Source organism: Notothenia rossii, assembly GCF_949606895.1.
Source record: "Notothenia rossii genome assembly, chromosome: 1".
NCBI lineage: Eukaryota > Metazoa > Chordata > Actinopteri > Perciformes > Nototheniidae > Notothenia > Notothenia rossii.
Genome location: NC_136912.1, coordinates 26,321,508 through 26,344,666, shown reverse-complemented (window position 1 = coordinate 26,344,666; position 23,159 = coordinate 26,321,508). Strand labels below are relative to the sequence as shown.

The window sequence follows — 23,159 nt, the reverse complement described above, 5'->3', positions numbered from 1 at the left end:
AGCTAGATAGCATTAAACATATAGCTGCTAATGCTATCAATATAATGCCGATTGAAGAATGATCACAGAAAAGAGTGTAAGCTACATTAAGTTAAGATAAAATAAATATAATAAAAAAGAAGAAGAACGGCCTAAAGGAAAATAACTGTCATCCAGGCAGCTAAACTCAAACAATAGTTAGCTGTTCAACATTGGCAAAACATATTTATCTAAGTTTAAAAATATGTATTTAGACCCATAGCTTGCTCACATTATGACAATATATCTGCTCACTTTGTTAAAAACGTTTTTTTTCTGTATAACTTACCTAGAGTTAGACTCTACTCCGCTGACATCCATCCTCCACAGCAGCCAGAGGCGAAATGGCAGTTGGGACATTTGATTGACAGTTGGACAGTTGAAAAATGATACATTTGAAATAACTCAACCGTGATTGGGCAGGACAGTGCCCAATGTTAGTGCCCAATGTTAGCCCAGTGTGCATTTTTATTTTTTCTATGTACACACATGTGTGTGTAAAATAGTTCAGAAATGACACTGAATGTGTTGAATTGCCTTTGACACAGTTAAAAAAAAATGACACATTAATTCTAGGAGTGTAATACTTCTACAAACACTATGGTAATAATATGCATTCATTATGACAATATCATACTATTATAGGAGTGTTCTATAGTGTGTTCAAAAAACAACTACAGAAACACTAAATATTATACTACAGTAGTACTATTTAAAATAATATAGTCTTAATACAGAAACACCAAAAAAAACACTATGGTAATACTTTTACAAACACTATATAATAATATGCATTCACTATGACAATATCATGCTATTACTATAGGAGTGGTCTACAGTATGTTCAAAAAACAACTACAGAAACAATATATATTATACTATAGTTATACTATTTAAAATAATATAGGAATACTACAAAGATCTAGATACATAGTATTACTATTGAAATATTATAGGGCTACTATAGCTAGTAAAATGGCACTACAGAAAAGACTATAGTAATACGATAGCTGGTGAAAAATACTATAGAACTCTACAAACTTACTATAGGATACTATACAACTCTTATAGTATACTATAGTAATACTCTAGTTCATTTTCGTAAGGGGTGTGCGCCCTATAGAGAGGCGAAGTCCCTCCCCTTCCGGGAGCCTCCATGGGACCCCGGAAGCGGAAAATTATACATAGAAGTCAATGGAGAGAGAAAAGTTATCTTTTGATCCCGTTTGAATTGTGCCACGAATGACACATATGATGTTTGTCAATCTTAAACAATCATTTCCATGCAAAAAAAGTCACAGTTTGTCGTAAAACTGCTGAAATATAAGACTATGAATAATACGCAACTAGAAAGACTACAAATCCCAAATGCATTCTGGGTCGCGTAAGTGATGTCATAGGCGATAATGCTCCAAGACTGGTTGTGACTCGCAAAGCAAAGAGGAAGAAGAAGACTGATTTATTCCCTCCAATAAATATAAGAGATTGCTCCAATAAATTCACTTTTACAAGATGCCTGTGTGCTTTGTACGAGGTTGTAATCACAAAAGAGATCATACCACTTGCTCGTTCTATCGCTTCCCGTCTGATGAAAGGACCAGGAGTCGTTGGACCAAACATATCAGGTAATATACATGTTTTGCATGGAACATAGTCAAGTTAGCTACCTAGCTAGTAGCGAGCATGTTAGTTAGCCTTATATTACATTACTTAGCCTTGTCATTTGTATTAGCCTTAACACGAAGTGAACCGAAATGTTAAACAGTAAGAGTATTCATGATGGTAAGTATTTTGTGAAACATTTGAAGAGTAGCCTATCGCCCCCTCCACCAGGTGCTAAGGGGGCGGGAGGTAGGCTAACCCCACATTAGTATCAGCGATCTTTTCTACTTAATGCTATCTGCACAAATGGTTAACATTGACCATTAAAAGATCAGGCAGTTCAGGGAGAGTCGAAGGAAGGAAGGCAGGCAGCTTTGCATGACATTCTTCTGGACGTGTTTCATTGTGATGATAGTGAGGGTGAGTCAATCTGTTTGTTGGAAAGACAGTAGTTGAGTGATTACTGAGAGAAAATTATTAAAAGAGATAATTATTCAGTGTTGTTACTGACCTTTTTCTCTTTTATTTTCTTTACCTCACCTGTAACTGCTGAGACCCTGAGGAACAAGCACACTGGACTGACCTGCTCTGGCAACCTGATTTCCACTGTACGTAATAGTATTTGGTTATGGTATATTATTTATATACATCAAAGGCACAATGCACCCCCCAGAGACACACATGTATTGAGTGTGATATTTTGCATTGGTCATGTGAAATCATCTTTACATACTAGAAAACTGTAGGAGCGGCAACTTGTTTTGAAATTGAATTTTTAATATCCGATAATAAAGTTGATCTGTTTTCTTTATTCTTCCCAGCTCCATCCATCACCATTCTCTGTTCCTGCAGGTCCTGCTTGCTAATCAATATTCATATTTTTTTACACAATTACAAATAAAGTCAATGTATTGTATGACATGAAGTTGTGCTTCATTCTGAGTCAATAATAAATTCATTCTGCCTTCAGCTGCAAAATTATTGTGGACTGCACTGACATCCATGTAGCTGCCCCCCAGTAAGATGAACCAAGCAAAGTTGACATACTCAACATACAGCTGTGCTCTTAAGTTTACATGAAGAATTTGTGAAATATTGGTAATAACAGGTTTAAATGATTATTAGTAATTAATTATATAATTTTCTCATCGTAGATGAGCAGACAGGGAGCAGATGAGAAAAGCAGAATATGCAGCTGCCATTTTCCACATGGAAAAGAGAAAGGGCCAAGTGTATTTGAGTGGACAAAAGAGAAATCCCAAATACGAAAAATAAAATTATACAATTTACAGATATGTATACAAATAAATATATCCTATATACACTATCATGTATAATGATGGTGTATGATGTAGAAGGAAGTGTGGTAGATAACAAGTAAATATAGAGTTACATACAGATCCATGTTACAGCAAAAGATGGAATAACTAAGAAGCACGCAGTATAATAATAATTACACGCAACAATTAAATAACTGCTCAGCATCTCCACCACAATCCCAATCTGCTGTGTCCTGTTTTCCTCCCCTCTGCATAACACCCCATCACACATACGAAACACAACGCAGAGTCCGAGGGTGTTAAGAGTATGTTTATTTAAATGTCCTCCTCTCTACTGGCCAACACAGGGAGCATATGCTGGGTGTAGAATTGTTCCAGGAGGAAGAGATTTCCATGCCATGCAGGGTCTTTGGGGATGGGGAGGATGATCGCCTCCATCGTGGTCCACAGCAGCAGAGACTCCGGTCTGTGATGTGCAGCTGTTATATAATATACAATACATTTTTTTGAAAAACATTTGATCAAAAAATAAAGATTTGGTCAGGATCTAGAGTCAGTGTGTAGTTTATTAATTAATCAATGCTCTCTACATTAGGAAAACACATACCAGTGTACCAGAGGGAGTCACACACAGCTGTGCCTAGATAACCAAACAAATTGACAACAGGGATGCAAACTCATCAGGTATGAAAAAGGTGACAAGGATCCGAGCCCCCTGACCCCACAGAATATCGGCTTTAAAATTAGGAATAACAGGATTTTAGCAGTCAGAACAACTAAAGCAGCAGTGTTAATATTAACAGAAACGCCATAGAGTCACATCTAATAGAAATATATAAAAAGCATTTATTTTAATTGTGTAGCAGTCAGTTTATAATTTTGGCAGCACTGTTGAGCATTTTGAAAATGTATTTTCATGCCTCTGTGCAAGGCTTAGTCTTTCTATCTTTATAGCCACTGGTGTAAAGTAACCAAGTTCATAAACTCAACAAGTACTATACTTGGGCACAATTTTGAGATACTTGTACTTTACTTAAGTATTTCAATGTTTTACTACTTTGTACTTCTACTCCACTACAGTTCAGAGGTAAATGGTGTACTTTTACTCCACTACATGTATGTAATACCTTTAGTTACTTTACAGATGTGGATGAATGATGTGAAATATAATCAAGTGTTAAATCAGACTTTAGTTCCACCTGGAGTAAATCCAAAAGCTACCCTGCCTGCAGTATACAAAGTCATTCAAACTAGCTGCACCTTTACCAGCTTTGATAACACTTTAATGATCAGTCATTATAAAACATATCATATTATTCTGAAATGGACCAATCTGCAAAATGACTACTTTTACTGTCGCTACTTTCACTATATTTTGATAATAATAATTTTCTACTTTTACTTGAGGAACATTTGGAATGCAGGACTTTTACTGTAACAGAGTATTCCTACACTCTGGTACTTCTACTTTTACTCAAGTACAAGAACTGAGTACTTCTACTTTTAATCAATTTCAAGATATATACTTATACCACCTCTGTGTATAGCCTATGAAAAAAACGATTAGAAAACGAAGGCTAAAGCTAACGTTAGCAGATAGTGACAATGTATGCTAGTTAGCTAGCTCAACGATAATATTGCGACGGGGAAAAAAAACTTTTCAGTGCATATCACGCTCTGCCGCTCCGACAGGGAGCTCTACTCTGAACACCTGAACGGCCCGTTCTAACAGCTGTTCACCAGCGGTCCAGTCTGTGCCACAGTGACTCCGGACGCACAGTTAATATTAACGAACGCACCGTAGGTAATGTAGCTGCTGAAGCTAGACCATCATCGCCGAGCAGCAGAGGCTTATTATACATCATGAGCAGAGCCGACAGGCAGGAAGACTCGAGCACACAGCTCGCGCTTCATTATAATATATAAAAAAAAAGCTCGCGGCCGCACATTAATCCGGGTCCCAGACCCCCTCCCATACCCCAAAAATATTTTTATTGCAGATCTACAGGAATCATAAAAACGACCTATTTTGGATTCAAAACGGAGAATTTCGCCGAAAGGTGACAAGTTTGCATCCCTGGACAAGATAACCAAAATCCTTGAATCTACACACAGCAAATAAACTCAAATGACACAACGAGATGTAAAAAGGAGATCACACATATAGTCGATATAGAACTGGCCGCTTCAATCTGAAGAGCAACTAAAACAAAACACGGGAGTGTATCTTGTTCTTGTGAACACTAATGTTATCCACAGCATACACAGACACCACAAAGTTCTTAAGGAGAAAACTAGTTGCTAAAACAAAACACGTTAGTGTACCTTGTTAGCTAGCTGACATTAACCTTAGACATTGCACTCATATTACTCACTGAAACCTTGTAAAGCCGGTCCCGCATGCTGGCTCTTACAGAACCGCTCCCTTTCGTGTATGTACAGCTCTCAACATGCCCAGACTTGTAGTGATTTTCACCTCTTTTTATACTTTTTCGCCTGATTCTGAAAGAAACAGGTGAAATTTACTAACGTGACAGCCATCTTTGTGATGGTGACGCGTATTGTGCGAGACCAGAGACCTGTAGTTCACTGAGCGGTTTCACACAAAAAAAATTGTAACTTCACAGTTTTACGACACATTTTTATTTTTTTGACTTGCAAAATGTTCTTTTAATTTGACAAACATCATATGTGTCATTCGTGGCACAATTCAAACGGGATCGAAAGATGACTTTTCTCTCTCCATTGACGTCAATGTATAATTTTCCGCTTCCGGGGTCCCATGGGTCGGAAGTAGATGGGCGGGACTTCGCCTCTCTATACGATCATTTTCTGATAATGATGACGCAATAGCCCCGCCTCTCCCCACCTCTGCTGCTCACCCCTGCGTCAAAGTAAACTGCAAACTGAATTCAGATTATTTATCTTTCTCTCGATATGGACATAAACGCCAGTGAAGTCTAATCTGACAGGACGGAGACACGCAGCTCTGCTCACCTGCAGCTCCTCCCGCTGTGATGCAGCGGTGAACGGAGCAAAACACACACTTCAAGTCAGATCATCGCCCTTAGCTATTTTAATTACCTCTCAAACTACCTAAACTAGTTATAAATATGTTTATTTTTACTGTCGTCGGGTCATTCATTACTGGATCAGCTGCTGTATGAGACAGACACTGACGCTGTCAGAAGAGAGGGAGGAAAAAGAGAGGCTCCGTGTATTTTATTATTACATTATATAGAGTCGTTATTCATTTGTTTTAAATCTCAATAAATAGCAAAGAAGACCTTTGACTGGCACTTTTATAATTTTGTCTGGAAGATTAAAACTTGAATACACGTTGACTGGCGAAAAACTCTGCCCGGTTCCCTCGGCCCCCACCGCGGAGAATAAACAGAAGGGCAACCATGACAACCATGCTTCTTCGCTGCTTTTGTGGAGGAAGTTACAGCGCCACGTACAGGCTCCTGTATATGTACTGCAGCTTCTCTAGCGGTTGGAGCTAAACGGAGCTGTCTCGTGTGGACAGACACTATCCGGTGAACATTGCGTGTGGACGGAAGCCTTTTTGCGATTGCGTTTGCGTTAATCCTATGCGTTTAGCCGTATGCGTCCTCGTGGGGCCGGAGCCTGAGTTAAAATCATATTAATCTGACTCTAAACTCTAAACTGTCCTCTTGATGAACATGATGAGTTCCCTTAGGCTCTGTATCAAAGTGGGAGCGGTGTTTATGTTTTGAAGTGTTTTTGATTTAACACTTTAGAAAAGCACACTTAGGATTTAAACAGTGCGATGAAGACAAATGAATTGTGTTCTTCCAACACGTGTAGGAGGTTTGTTATTTACCTTTTGTTTTCAGTAACAATTCCCTAATCCAACTTTACATCATGTGTTATGGGGTAATGATGTATTAGCATACTGCAAATCTCTGTTTTAACAAAATGAAGACGTAGTTCATTACCAGTGCTGTTCAACAATATTTCCTCGGATGCCGACAGTTTATAGGAGAACTAATTTATACAGCAAAACAGACAGGAGACAAGATAGAAAATAGACAATTGATAGACAGCACAAACATATCAGGAAAATTATTACAGAAAAACATGGATTTTAGGATGTTTTTTGACAGGCTGTTGTTTCGAGATCACCCATTTGTTTACAGCTTGGATCTTGGAGTAGTTTATTGTCTCTGCTCTGAGCACTTTGGATTTTTTATTGGACACAAATATAGGTAATCTTCTCCCGGTGTTTTTTACTTCTATACACAGAGGTCAGCAAGCCACCATTCCCTATGGTCTAACTAGCTAATAAAAGAACCTGTCTATCACAAATCAGACACATTACTCTGGAAAGAGAAATATTTAATTTATACAATAAAGAATTTGACCTATGACCAGCGCGCAGGTGTCATTTCAATGGGGAGCTCCTTCCACCATTTTGGAGCCAGGATAGCAAACCCATGTGTTTTTGCTGATGGGAACTTGGGTCCCCCTCGCAGCGAGGGTGCAGCGAGTCGTTTGGCCGATGCAGAGCGAAGTGCACGCGCTGGGGTGTACAGTTTAACCATGTCCTGGATGTAGGAAGGGCCAGATCCGTTCACAGCATGGTACGCTAGTACCAGTGTCTTGAAGTGGATTCTAGCAGTTACTGGAAGCCAGTGAAGGGAGCGGAGGAGCAGGGTGGTGTGGGAGAATTTAGGAAGGTTGAAGAACAGATGAGCCGCTGCATTCTGGATGAGCTGTAAGAGGTCGGATGGCACATGCAGGTAGACCAGCCAGGAGGGAGTTGCAGTAGTCTAGGCGTGAGATGACGAGAGCCTGGACCAGAACCTGCGTTGCTTTCTGGGACAGCTGGGGACGTATCCTCCTGATGTTGAAGTTGTTGGCAGGAAGGCCGCTGGCTAGAGGCGATATATGGTTACTGCTATTGTTTATCCATAGTGTAGAATAAGATAAGAGAGATTAGATCAGTGGCTGGATAGAAGGATGGATGGAGTAAACACGTGTTTTAATCACGCTTCACTTGAGGAACCCAGGTATGTGCTCAGTTAAGGTATCAGCTGTGTTATACTGTCAGGGAAATGGTAAATGGTGCATTATGCACAATTGTACAATTTGGTAATGTTCAGGTTCTGAATGTGTCAAAGTAGTTTTTGCTCCAACATGCTTTCCCCCTCAAACATTGTTTTATTCGCCTTTTGCAATTAAAATCTGACCTTTCATTAGTACAAATTTAGGGAAATGAAATACTAAAAGCTATTGAAGCCCCTCAACACCAATGTCACCCATAGGGGTTTTTACTTATGTTGACTGTTCACGCCTCTTCTGAGGACTGTGTGCGGTTAGACATACTACTCTACTTGTTATGGTTGGACAGCATACACCTTTATAATTCTTGTTAGTTCACCTTCAGTTACTCAGGGACTTTCAGCCTAGCTCTGCGAAATACCAACACCAACCCAGCTCTAATTAGCTGCATTAAAGGTGGGGTAGGTAAGTTTCAGAAACCGGCTCGAGTGCACTAAAATTTGAAAGTACACAGCCAAAAAGAATCCGCCCCTTCCTTCAGACTTCCTTACAGAGCACCTCCTCCGCGAGAGCAGGCTGCAGTAACGTTATATATCAGGCAAAGCTAAACACATCTAGGTTAGCAATACTACACAGCCAAAGCACGGTTTGACTTCTCCTAGTTTCCACTTTCTTTTTGTTCTTAATTTGCTCCGTTACATTTTTTCTTTTGCGACCAGTAGACGATGTTGAACCTAACTCTGCCATGGTGAAAGTGGCCACCTGTTGCTGGTGGCGAGTCATTGAAGTACTGCTGCAATGCACGCCCAATGACGGCACGAGATACATTTGTGCGTGCACAAGATGGAAGGCTGACAGACAGGGCGGCAATCCAATCCGTTTGGCCGGCTAAACGGATTGGTTGTAGTTTTTACAGTATTACGGGTTCCAGAGATGACATTTTTTTATGGATTTTTTGTCAAAGCACTTAAGATATTCATTGCTATCGGGATGTTAAGAGCATTCCATGGAATATAACAAAAAGTGTATCTCGAGCCGGTTTCTGAAACTTACCTACCCCACCTTTAAATGAGAATACCTGTGAAAATGTGCAGGACATTAGACAACAATAGCACTAGCAGTGGCTACCATCAGCAATCTGGCCAGGAAATGTGTTTATGTATGTGTGTGGGTGTTATGACCTGATACCAGTGGGAAGTAAAGGCCATATGTTCACAAGGCAGAAACCCAGAACCAAAGGCCCACAAGCTGTTTCCATCTCACTCTCTCCATCATTGGTTTGAGTGCCCATGTACCTCATCTGTCTGCCATAAGTTTGCCAAAAACTTCCTTACAAGCAAAACCAGTGCAGTTAATGTTTGTGTGTGTGTATGGGGGGGGGGGGGGGTGTGTGTGTGGGGTGTGTGTGTGTGTGTGTGTGTGTATGTGTGTGTGTGTGAGAAAGAGATAGAGTGAGCTGGCTAATCCTTTTCACTTAGCAGCAGAGTGTCATTGACTGTCATTGACAACAAAGCAGATACCCCAGGCCACCGCACTCTTCCCTCTGTGGCTGATGTACACAACAACTGTAACAACAACAACAACAACAACAACGACATCAAGCGGCTCTCGCTCTCTGAGACTATCAAGAACAGCTACTGGAGGGCATTCCCACTGCCAAGGTGACTTCTGCAGGCTGTGTGTATGTGTGTGTGTGTGTGTGTGTGTGTGTGTGTGTGTGTGTGTGTGTGTGTGTGTGTGTGTGTGCGTGTGTGTGTGTGTGTGTGTGTGTGTGTGTGTGTGTGTGGGGGGGGGGGGGGTGTGTGCGCGCGTGTGTGTGGTGTGTTAGAACAGTTGTGGGCGTAATAATGGGAAAAGCAAATCTTCTGTTCTGATGGAAAACGCTCCATCGCTGATCTACTTTATCCTTGATGATGTATCAGAACTATTACTGGATGGCTGCTTCCAATTCCTGTAAAACCCCAAAACATGAATGTGTGTGTGTGTGTGTGTGTGTGTGTGTGTGTGTGTGTGTGTGTGTGTGTGTGTGTGTGTGTGTGTGTGTGTGTGTGTGTGTGTGTGTGTGTGTGTGTGTGTGTGTGTGTGTGTGTGTGTGTGTGTGTGTGTGTGTGTGTGTGTGTGTGTGTGTGTGTGTGTGTGTGTGTGTGTGTGTGTGTGTGTGATAAATTGACAACGACAGATTTAGTTCGAAACATAAAGGAATTCACAGCAGTTCCTTGATTTGATTAATTACTTGTTAATTTATGAATTGCTCTATCACTTTTCTAGCCATCAGTCTATTAATTATAGATGCATTTTGAGAATATTTGCAGTTGGATTATCTAGCTAATATGTGTCCAACTGCAAGCGGAAGTAGTACCATTGCCACAGTTATCTATGACGAATTTAATGACTAATTACCTTTTTGGGTGCTGGCAAGTAAATTAAGGTTATTTATCTTAGCAGGGATATTTTTCATTGTATCTGTCAAATATCTGATGTCTAGCAACCAGTGTAAAATTACCATATATGCAAATTGTAATTCACATGTAAAAAAAAACTAAAACAAATTCAAATGAGATGAACAGCTGCGAGAAAAAGAGGGTGCAACTAAATGATGTAATACAATTGTCAAACCTCAGATTAAAAAAGCAATGTGCAAATGAGGTATCTCTGTTTGTGTGATGTATTATTTTGAGAAACATTTTAGTGTCACGAGCCATTCACACATGGATCTCTTTGGATGAGCGGATGTCACAAACATCAGGATTTATTGGCTAGTCTGTGTTCATTGCACTATTTTAGATGTAGCTTTTATCAATACAAGGCTTTTACGGCTTATCCGAGAGTAAAATATTTTCTTGCCATATTTTACTTTTTTTTACTTCCATTCTTTCCACTCAGACTAGTAGTAGTGATGTGGAAACGGAAAATTGCATTTAGACAGGTACAACCTGACAGAAATCATATACTTTAAGACTGAACAAGCTAGGTACTGGTAACAGTAAGGTTATGGTTGATTGACTTATGTTTAGAGTTTTGATGGTTTCCTACCAACAGTAAACACTACATTATTTTGACCATTAAGTCGATGTCTACTAAGATAACATCAATCCCTTTAATGTTTGAATGTACTAAAAGTGTTTAAAAAACTGAAAACGAGAAAGAAAGATTCCGATTTAGTTTGTCTGTAAGCCCTCACTATAGTTGTATGTACTGCTAACAATGTTATGCGAAGCATATGATGTTAAACTGCTAAAAGCTATTTTGGATGAACATCACAAACTTTGTAGGAGTTTGAGTCTGAAATTGTATTCACTTTCTGTAAACACCCACAGCACGTATATCTAGAATAAATGTTTATGACTTACTTTAAACAACTAGAAATTTAGAATTAGACTTTTAATGCCCAAAGATATTTCAGTTGGTTAAATCAGCTATATATTAGGATGAAATGAAAAACATAACAACATTAGGCGTAAAGTAGCAGCTCTGTTACAGCATAAAGAGAGAAGCTGCTGGTGGATTAAATATCTTCGGCGAGGTGCTCTTCGTGCACCTTTCAAAGCTAATTTAGGAGTACAGTCATTGAGGTTTGATACTTAAACTTATCTTTTCGACCCCAGCAGCCTTTAGACACAACATTTACCAAGTTAGGAAAGCAATCTTACTTTACTTTTACTCGCTCAATAAGTAAACCTTTCGATTAAAAACTAAGAGGAATACACAAGAATTTAGCTGTAATATTGTAATCAGGGAAATGCCAGCAGATTTTTTCCAGTTACGATACAATACATATGATCCTGGGGACAATGTACAAAACTCAACTCTCAGAAAACAAACTTTTAAAATATATAATGACTTTATTTGGATGTACTGTATACATTCCTTCATATACTGTATAGATATAGAAAAGTTTTAAACCTTTAGTTTCACTTGAACACAAGGGTTGAATGCGCAATTGTGCAATATCCTGCAAGTTAACAAAGAATACATAACATATTACAAAACTTCAGTTCTGCTTCAGAGACTACACTAGTTTGCAATAAAGTAACTTATGTAGAAGTCAAAGTTAATTAAGAACAAGACACATATAACTGTACACTTATGTAATAAGGATACATATATGAATATGAATATTAAAATGAGAAGTGGACTGACAGTGTCTCACATTTGTATAGTAATAGATTTGTATTGAAAAGTGCAGTTTGAGTTGTTAAAGTAGAATATTTGTGGGCTTTGTATTGATTTGCCTTTGGGGAAAAAGTCTTCCATCCATGATGGTAGCAGAGGCAGATACACCACAACTCTTTCTAGATGTCTCTAGATCTGTTTCCTGTTGATTCTATTGCAAGCATTACACACTGCCAAGGGTTCCTGTTTGTGTGTGTGTGTGTTTATGTGTGTATGTGTGTGTGTGTGTGTGTGTGTGTGTGTGTGTGTGTGTGTGTGTGTGTGTGTGTGTGTGTGTGTGTGTGTGTGTGTGTGTGTGTGTGTGTGTGTGTGTGTGTGTGTGTGTGTGTGTGTGTGTGTGTGTGTGTGTGTGCGCGCATGTGTGCATGTGTGCATGTGTGCATGTGTGCATGTGCAACCAAAAAAGACCTAGGGCTCATTTAAAAAAGGGAAGTAGACAGTTGGACTGCCGCCTGTATCACAGAGGCAGATTTGAGATTGTTCACTGAGATAGACAACATTTCACTGATTCCTTGCACTCTGTTATCCGGGTGCCTGTGGCTAACATGATTCCAATTTCATGAACTAATGGAGTCCGAAAAAGACAATGACAATCATATTTATTGTGTGTGTATAACCCTATGTTTTAGAAGTAAGACTGGACCATGTGTACAGATGCTAACTTTTTCATTTACTCTTCTCTCCTGCTTTATATATGTCCTATATTACATTATATGTCTACTGTTTTATTCAAAACCTAATCAAATGTTTTATCATAAAAGTTCCCTTTCCTTCAGGGTGCCTGTAGTTGAGCCAGGTCGTAGAAAGAGTAATTTTCGGCACTTTCAGACTGATTTTGCTGTGATTGCCCCAACCCGGTATCACGGCAAGACGTGAACATGTGACGATTTACCATGCTGGGAGACGTGAAGATTTCACGATTTCATCCCTTCAAATGTAACACTTACATGGTATTGTTAACATGGCCCAACCAGTGGAGAAATACCCGGAAATGCCAAGCAAATGCTACCCCGACGGTTGGTTGTTATTGTCTATATATAATAATGATTTATTTTTTAATAGTCATACTTGATTTTGCCGATTTTCTTGTTGCCCCAGCTGGTCGACACCTCTTTTAGCAGAAACAAAGGCTACATTAATGTATTAAATCGATGTTAATCCATGTGTGTGTTTGTGGAATTAACGGACGTGACGTTGTGCGATTGCGTTGCCAGGCAACAGCTTCGGTTCATGTTAATTTACAAACTCTTCAACTAGAACCGTAGTTATATTTAAAAACATTTTAGAAAGCCTCACAAAATACTTTAATGTAAATTTAAATTTAAATGTGAAGGAATGTGTGTATAATAAAATACACCCATCGTAAACAATACCGGAAACAGACGTAGGCAAGATCCTCAGCTCGCTGATTAGATGGTTTAACAATGCACGCTGGGAAATGGGGTTTATGCGATGTGAAATCCGAAAACATTTTATAAAAATAAAATAATACTTTATTCCGAGTGTGCTTGCTTTTCTCTTTGAAAGTCATCACGTAACGGGATTGTAATACACGGTTCGGCTGCTTTAAATATTACATATCTGCCATAGCTCTCTATTTATAGAGCCCTGATGAGAAGACTTCTAGACAAACAGGAACAACTGTCGCCAAAACTGAAAACGTGACGTGGATCTTAAATATATCAGCAATTATACAACATCTTACATTTCTTTCCTTGCAGTATCAACACTAATTCGGCCGTCTTTTATATTTGATCCAATTGGTAGTAGATAGGCTGTATATACACCATAACGGTGCACAGCTGATAGAAAGGGACACATGGTGTGACACTGGTGGTTAAAGCACGTTATTGAATTTGATTATTTTTATTTTTAGATATTAATCAATCAATCAATCAATCAATGTTTATTTATATAGCCCAATATCACAAATGTTACATTTGTCTCAGTGGACTTCACAGTTTGTACAGAATATCAGTATGACAATACGACACCCTCTGTCCTTAGACCCTCACATCGTACAAGGAAAAACTTCCAGAGAAAACCCACAGTTTAAAGGGAAAAATGGGAGAAACCTCAGGGAGAGCAACAGAGGAGGGATCCCTCTCCCAGGACGGACAGACGTGCAATAGATGCCGTGTGTAAATTGAAAAGATAATACATTTGCAACATAGGTAGTCCAAATGTTTGTAAATGCATGTGTGTATAATAGGAAGATGAATCCACGAGGATATCCATCCAGGACTTATGATCCAGGACCACAGCCACGACTCAAGATCCAGGACTCGCGATCCATGACACAGGACCGCAGGATCATCCATGACTCCGGATCCCGGCGTATATAGACACCAAAAAGAAAGACATTTGGGGAAGCTGGGTTAATCGGAACATGAGAGTACACAGGTATAGACAGAGAGAAGGAAGAAGTAAGATGTCCCCCGACAAACTAAGCCTATATCAGCAAAACTAGGGGCTGAATCTAATCAGCCCTAACTATAAGCTTGATCAAAAAGGAAGGTCTTAAGCGCACTCTTAAAAACGGATAGGGTGTCTGCCGTCCGAAAAGCAGGGGTGGGTAACCTTTTTCCTCTCAAGGGCCATTTCAATTTTTACAATATCCTCCGAGGGCCGTACAAGTTATTGACCACTGCTTAAACATACTAAATCACAGCCCATTCATTTGGCCTTTCTTTTATACTGTGCAAAGAAAAAGCAACGCCTTAATCCAGATATCTCACCATGACTCGCACATGCATGCACGTGCACGGTTGTGGCATGACCACCACAACAGAAAGATATGGACACAAGATGTATGCAAATGTAGTTATTTTCCTATCCATGTGAACATGATGTAAGTGGTGGGGGACCTAACATCCTCTAAGGGGGATCCTCACCTCCTCTAGGGGGTTCCGGGGGGCATGTTCCCCGGGAAGATTTTTTTTAAATGTTGAATTTAAAAGCATCAATCTGGTGCACTTTGAGAGTAACATTAAGAGATCTATGGAAACATCTCTTAACATCCATATGAAACAGAACTATAAGCAGATTTATTTTTCTTTATGGATATTTTACAAGTCATTCCCCTTTCAAACTGTATTCGTGTTTATTAATAACAACTTTATGTTACTGTCATATAGTATTTTATACCTGTTTACTTTATTCTCTTATTTGTTTCATAACTATAATGATATAATGATCATATAAGATGTGCCTTTACCTCACTGGTTGTAGAAAAAGCTTCTTATATTCGTTAGCATAGCTAACCAGATGCTAATAAGAACAAAGCTATTGAATGTATGATCAGTATGACAGATGAACAGATCGCCACTGGGCTTTCAACTAAAGACACAGCCACGCAAAAACAGCGGCTTGTGTACGGCTCCTCATGGGTACTGCCATTTTTGGAAGTGCCGGAGTGGCGTTTTGGTGCTCTCCGTCAGCACTGCACCCCTATCACACGACATGACATATGTCACGTGATGACACGTTAGGCTCGTGTTGTGTTCAAGGATCCTGACCTTGGCTAGGAAAAACAGGCACTCGCTTGTTTAATTTTTTTGCGGTCTAGATTTCAATTTTTTTTCTTTTTTGCGTGTGTTTATAAATTGCTTCGAGGGCCGTACCAAATTGTCTCGTGGGCCGTATACGGCCCGGGGGCCGGAGGTTCGCCACACCTGCTATATAAAGTATATTCATTACTCGTTATTCTGTGGCGTTTGGATAGTACTTGGACCCCAAAGCAGAGAGGGACACAAAATAAAGTTCAATGTGTTTAATGAAGAAAGCAAGTCCAAGGCAGGTACCGAAGACAGGGAGCTGGCTGGCTGCAGTAAGGTCCAAAACTAAGCAGAGGGAAAAACGTCCCCGACAAAAACTCAAGAGTTCCTCAAAAACTGCAAAGAAACAAAACTAGACTCCAGCCTGCAGAAAAGGCACTCAGGATCGTCAAACAGCATTACGAACAGCAGTTCATTATCTGGCAGAGAAGTGAGGTGAGGGCCAGGCTCTTAAAGAGCAGGTTGATTATGTGAATAGGAACAGGTGTGCCTCATCTGCAGCCAGGAGAATACCAGCCATGCCCCCTGTCACACACCAGCCCTGCAGAGAAGGAGAGACAGAGTAGTGAGGGGTAAAAGGAGCAAACAACAAGAAAAAACACAATAACAAAAACCCCATGCATAAACATAACATATTCTCTACTAATAGTTAATTAAAGACTGTATATAATGACTATTTTGCACATCCCTTTCAAGATTTCAAGATTTCTAAGGTTTATTGACATATCATATTGTACACAACTACGGTGTAGTTATGCAATGAATGAAAAACTTGGGTCGCAGGTTCCTCAACAGTGCATTACAAGACATCTATCAATATGTGTATATACCTCCACCATTAAACTGTCATATTCTGCACATTTCTTATCCTCTTAAGCCTCACGGACCCGTATCCGGGGCCAAAATCGCGTCATTTGCAGGAAGCAACGTCTAAGGAACCTTCATATTTAATAAAATATGAATGTTTTATATCCATATAACGGAAAAAAACTCATTTAACTGATCTTTTTCATTTTTCTTTCTCAAAAAAAACTCTAAATGCTAACACTGACCCTCTGAATTAGCCCAGAGCGAAAAATGCTAACCTATTACTGCACCGAAAATCACTCCTAGCACCCTTATTACTTATCCTAGCTGCACATCCAACACATTGTTTATGATCGTAAGGAGACACAGAATCTATTGGTACCTACCTCAACACTCAAAGATGACTGTGGAGAAAATAACAAAAACCTACATCAAAACATGTTGCGCAAGGTAGCCAAAAACGATAACATGGCTTACCTTGGTCTTTGTCTGGTCAAAACTGGTCTTCAATGGCATTAAAACGATAAAAACGATGGTGTAGTTAATCCATAGGTTAATCCAATGTGTCTGTGTCCCCTTTGAAATGTTCTGATAATCCATAAACAATAAAACTGCTTTTCCGTTTCAAGATATCAGAGCAGGGATATTCCTACGCTCTGCAGAAGCTTGCATGCGCAAAGACGCAACCTTTTTTTTTTAACATGAGAGTCTATGGGACGATTTCCCTTCGATTCTATTGGCTCTAACGGTCAGGAAGAGATGTCACATGTCAAAATCGAGCAAAGGGGGTCAGAGATATGGAAAATCCACCCAAATGCCCCCAGAAGAGGTTTTTTTTGCTAAATCTGTCTAAAAATGTCAAATATCACTTGTTTTGCATCAATCTTGATACAGGGTACTTATTATATGTTGTACTTTGGATTCCTAAAGCTTTTAGTCTACTAACCCATCATCCAAGTTTAGTTTTCACTATAAGTACAAAATATATTTTGGACGGACACTATAATGTACAGTTTTTTACTATGTTCAATCTGAATTTTCTTTAAAATAAAAAACATCTATATTGATTCTGACTTTTCTACATCCAACTCACAGGTGTATCATTACTTTGAGAAAAAAAGATTATTAATTTAACCGTTTTAGAAGGGAAGATATGGTCATTTGTTCTGGGAATGTCATTTTCGAGCCTGAAACCTGAAAAACAGGCTTGGGGCTACTATCTACATACATCTTATAAGAGTATAACACATATGTATAATATCAGTTAAAATAAGTGCTTGAACATAGCAATGTATATGTTTAAGCACTTATTTGAACTGATATTATAGAAAATCTTGAAAGGGATGTGCAAAATAGTCTTTATATACAGTCTTTAATTAAAGTGGACCTATCATGCTATATTTGAATAATATAGTGTAGGACCATACATAAGGCATATTTATACTTTTTATTTTTCAAAATACCAAACAGATCATGCATTTTAGCCATTACTCATTTCGCTCAATTTAACACTGTCTTTGCATGGGCTGATTAGGTGAGAACAGCACCATCTACAGTCCTGGCATATGTACTACATCGTCTCCAGCGCTTTTGAACGGCAATGTCCGTGGCTGTCTCCTCCTGATTGGTGGAGTTGGCCCAATAGCCGTAGCGCCACTTCTGTGACGTCACAGAAGTGTTCAAATCTGGATCAGTCTGTATCAGATCCGTTGCAGCCCCTTTTTAAGAGATTTGGGTATGGAGGAAAATAGAGAGGGTTGTATTTTCTGACACTTGGTGATTTCCCTGGAACACCAGGGACAGATATTCATGTATAAAAGACGTACAAAAGTGCATTTTGCATGATAGGTCACCTTTAACTAGTAGAGAATAACGAGTAATAACCTTTACAATAACCTTGCTTTATGTATAATTTTAGTGTGTTAGCAATCGAGAAAAACTGTAAAAAAAAAAAAAGTATACTTTATTCTGAGTGTGCTTGCTTTTCTCTTTGAAAGTCATCACATAACGGCATTGTAATACACGGTTTGGCTGCATTAAATATTGCACATCTGTCTGCCGTAGTTCTTTATTTATAGAGCCCTGATTAGAAGACTTCTGGACAAACTGGAAGAATTGCCACCGAAACTGAATACGTGTCGTGGATCATAAATATATCAGCAATTACAGTTTTTCTCGATTGCTAACACCATAAAATTATACATAAAGCACAATTATTTTAACTGACACTCAAAGAGCAAAACATCAGCTCAAATCTCCAAAACTCTAAACACGTTTTCAGATTTTCACACAATTTGCAAATCAACATGGCACTTTTTTTCTGAGTCCCTACTCTCCCCATAACTGACGGCAACAAAAGTCCTACATTATTCAATTAAAATAAAGAAAGTAAAAACAATAAGTGTGGCTTGATATTGAGTTAGAAAAAGGTTGATAAACGCTGTGAGAATGGATCTGCGGGTAGCATTCGCTCGCGATCTCAAGTCGTCTACAACATACGTTTAGGGAGCTATATAGAAGCCTATGGACATCCCGGAAAGTTGAAAATGTACGCTAAGGGCCGCCCCCTTGCGTTGGAAAAAGCCGACAGAGGGGACTTGACATAACGTCAACATAGGCCGACCTGGGAGGGAGGATGTGTTGACAGAGCATAGCCCATAACAGATGAAAGTGCTTTAGATCAGGGGTTTTCATAGTGTGGGTAGGTGAGCCTTCCCTCAGAGAACATAAGAACAGCCGCGCCCCCCCCTCCCAATTATTATTGCTGTTATTATTATTATTATTGTTGTTGTTGCTATAATGCAGGGGTATTCAATTGCATTTCAAAGAGGTCCAGTAAGAGAAAATGTAATTAAATGCTCTGTTTTCGCTGTCTACCTTCTGCCATTTGAAATTACTCCGACTGTTTCTCTCCTCTTGTCGTGTCTCTGTGTGTTTGAATCTATCGTGCTGACTGCACCGATTTGATTGGCTGAGTAGCGTCACCTCCTTAAAACATTGAACAATAACTTTTTTAAACCTTTTTATTTTTATGTTTTAAACATATTGTTTAAAACTCCCCCACTACTTGGACTATTCCTTGCACCCCTCTAGAATAAGCCTGAATGGTCTCAACCATATTGCATAAGTAACGTGCACTTGTTATTATAACAAGATCGCAAGGACGCTGGTAGGGATCGGAAAATTGAGTGTTGTTCAGTTTGTGTGTTGTGGAACATGCATGTCCGTGCATGAAAATATCCCACACACCCAATTACAATTGCATGTTCAATTCACTACCCTGGAAGTTAATACAGTTGTTAAAGTTGGAACAGCCTGTGGACAGCCGTTCTTCCTTGCATGTCAGTCGCCGACACCTTCTTACAGAGGAGAGGCACATCTAGCTGCAGCACGATCCGTATATTTCCGCACGCCGTGTTCTCAAGACATATTTTTTTTAACATTTTCAACATGGTGGATAAATCCTTATATGCTCCCGGTAACACACTGAACGTCAACTTTGCCTCCTTATTACACTCACCCCTACTTTAGTGGGAACAATGAGTCTACGTCTTTGATGCACACAGGAATAAACACAGATCATCCTCTGGCTGCAGCCTTGACCGGTACTTGCTTTTGATCAAAGTCAATGCGGAAAACCTGCACTCACACAGGTAGGTGGAGGTGAAGGGAATGAGCGCTTTTACAGCCTTTTTGGCGAGGTGGGGGAACTTGGTCTCCACAGACAGCCACAAGTGGCGAAGTGTCACTTTACTCGTCTTTTTCTCGTTCTTTTGTGTCTCACGCTGCGCCTCCCCTGAAGCTCTCTGGCGCCCCCCAGGGGAGGCGCGCCTCACACTTTGAAAACCGCTGCTTTAGATTATGCTCAGCAGTGTGTAGTTGGGTGGTCAAACCATCTAGTATTAAGAATGAAGTGTGTTATGTTTGGTGCTAAAGTTTGCATTTGGTAAGTGTTTATGTAGTTTTGAGGGCAGTTATTCATTTAGCAGGAGAAATTAGGTGTTTTGCACTTTGGGTGTGTGGTTTTGTGAATTGTGTTTAGTGTTCTGAGAAACTGAGCAAATAAAAAAAAATGTGTGTTAGCAATTGAGAAAAACTGTAAATAATGCAAATACTGAGTTGAGAGAATAGTCATGGGTTTTGGGTGATGGGAGACACATCTATGGAATCAGAATTTCAATAGCTTACCATTAACTGATGGATATACCTTTCTGTCTGTGATGTTTTTCAAATCAGATATTAATGTGTAAACACATTAATATCTGATATATTACATTATATCAAATATAATATATATGATATATATAGCATTATCCTGTACAATTATGTGAAAATTATGTGAAAACATGAATAAAATTACACATCTTCAGATGTTATAAATGCATAAGTGCCCTACACTAATAATACAAAGTTATTATGGCATTGTATGCTGTGTGTTATTTGTAACATCTTCAGAAACTACCTTTCCAAATCTTCATGCAGTTGACTGTTACAGGTCTATACAGGTTCATGGTACAATGCATAAGCTTCAAATCGAGAGACTGAAACTGTATTTTTCTTTACCGTTCTGTTTTAATTTCACAATAAAGTTAATAGTAATATTATGTTTGATATTATTATGTTTTATTACAGTTTTTCTCAATTGCTAACAAACTAAAATTATACATAACGCACAATTATTTTAACTGACACTCAAAGAGCAAAACATCGGCTCAAATCTCCAAAACTCTAAGCACGTTTTCAGCTTTTCACACAATTTGCACATCAACATGGCACTTTTTGCAAACCACTGCACACGTTTCTCCACGTAAGACACAGGAATCTGACATAAAGTCACGTGTTAGCAGGTTTAAAACACTGATATTCAAAATGCCTCACACATGGACCAATGATCAAGAAACACGTTCCACCTGACCAAACACCTGATAGCATAATTGTTGGCTCATCAATTAGGATGTTAGCACTATAAAAAGACCACAGGTGAGTACTTTCTTACAGCAACAATGGAAGCCAACATGGAAGCAAGAGCAAGAGGAAGAGGAAGAGATGGGCTGAGAGTGAGAGGAGGAAGAATGAGAGGTAGAGGTAGAGCTGGAGGGAGAGGACGTTCAGAGGGTTCAGCCTAATCTAAACTGATTTACTGTTGCCTCTGTACTCCGGACACCTCGACTTGAAAACAGGTTAGTTACCAGTTTTTAGCCCTGCATAATTCATGATATATCAGTGCTTATATCTGTTGTGTGAAAAGTATTTACTTCATTACTGTAATTGAGTTGTTGGCATGTTGCAGACTATAACTGTACACAAATCCTGCAGAATGTACTGTGGTAAACTTACTTTTATGCAACACAGACACTGACCATATCTTTGTTGTTTATCTGAAGGACTGAGAAAAAAAGAGGTGCAGGTGGAAGGCTAAGGATGTTCAATGAGGCACAGGAAGCAGTAGTTACAAACTAGGTTTTGGCAAACAATGCCATCACACTTAGAGAGATCCGAAGCATAGTAACTATGTGCTGAGATGCATGTTGCACAATGTAATTTTTGAATAAAATGTGATTTTTTTCAACAACTCATTTGTATTTCTTCATTTACTGTATTTCTGTATAAGCAAGCAATCTTTCTCTGCAGAGACCTCTATGTACAGAGCATAGCCCATAACAGATGAAAGTGCTTTAGATTATGCTCAGCAGTGTGTAGCTGGGTGGTCAAACAATCCAGTATTATGAATGAAGTGTGTTATATTTGGTGCAAAAGTTTGCATTTGGTAAGTGTTTATGTCGTTTTGAGTGCAGTTCTTCATTTAGCAGGAGAAATTAAGTGTTTTGCAATTTGGGTGTGGGGTTTTGTGAATTGTGTTTAGTGTTTGGAGAAACTGAGCAATTTAAAAAAAAATGTGTGTTAGCAATTGAGAAAAACTGTAACTAGACCGCTGTTTTTTTAACCCGTACCGCCTAGTGGTTAAAGCACGTTATTGAATCTTTTTGTTGAATATGTTATATGTGATGAAAACATTTAAACATTAATAGAAGCCTACATATAAAATAGGGGGACAGTAAAAGGTCAATGATAGAAATATAGATTAGAAAACATCAAGAAGATACTGTTGTGATCTCTACAATAAAACAGTTTAGTGCAGGACGTCCAAAGGTAGTAATAGGAGGATGTGAAAAACAGACACACTAATAAGGCTTTATTTAAACATTAAAGAATACTTTAAGTTAAGGTCTTCTTTTGAATAAGAAAAAAACTTTGGGGGTATCAACAGATAAATACTGTATGAAGTCTGACAAAGTACTTAAAGTCTAATATTATTGCATAGTTTATTTTGGCACTTGACAATCACCTTCCCTGAATTTTACTCAGGTGTAACTAAAGTCTGATTTAAAGGTGGGGTAGGTAATTTTGGAGAAACCAGCTCGAGTGCGCTAGAATTTGAAAATACTCACTTGCTAACATCAAAAAAGGTCAATCAAACATTAAATCATGCAGGACAGTAATAAAAAAACAAAACGCTATTGAGGCATTGTGTTACCGACCTCATAGAGCAACAAGTCCTCCAACTCATACGACCAAATAGGTCGATTGTTCAAGCCCTTATTAATTGAAAAAAATCTGTTGCAGAAAAATATGCCACTTCCTTACGGCCCCTACACACGGCGGCGTGCGTTGCCGCTTCAACGCTTCTGCTCAT

At 39.0% G+C, this 23,159-nt stretch overlaps 2 long non-coding RNA genes across 2 annotated transcripts; one reads left to right on the top strand and one right to left on the bottom strand.

Moving 5' to 3' along the window:
• The first annotated feature begins 920 nt into the window (after positions 1–920).
• On the top strand, positions 921–2,541 carry LOC307020189. The gene is made up of 2 exons (XR_013802788.1): positions 921–2,228; positions 2,442–2,541. It is a non-coding gene; the product is annotated as an uncharacterized lncRNA (long non-coding RNA).
• A 654-nt stretch (positions 2,542–3,195) lies between these two features.
• On the bottom strand, positions 3,196–5,563 carry LOC307020194. The gene is made up of 2 exons (XR_013802789.1): positions 5,276–5,563; positions 3,196–3,379 (listed from the first exon to the last, which is right to left on the bottom strand). It is a non-coding gene; the product is annotated as an uncharacterized lncRNA (long non-coding RNA).
• Positions 5,564–23,159: the final 17,596 nt, after the last annotated feature.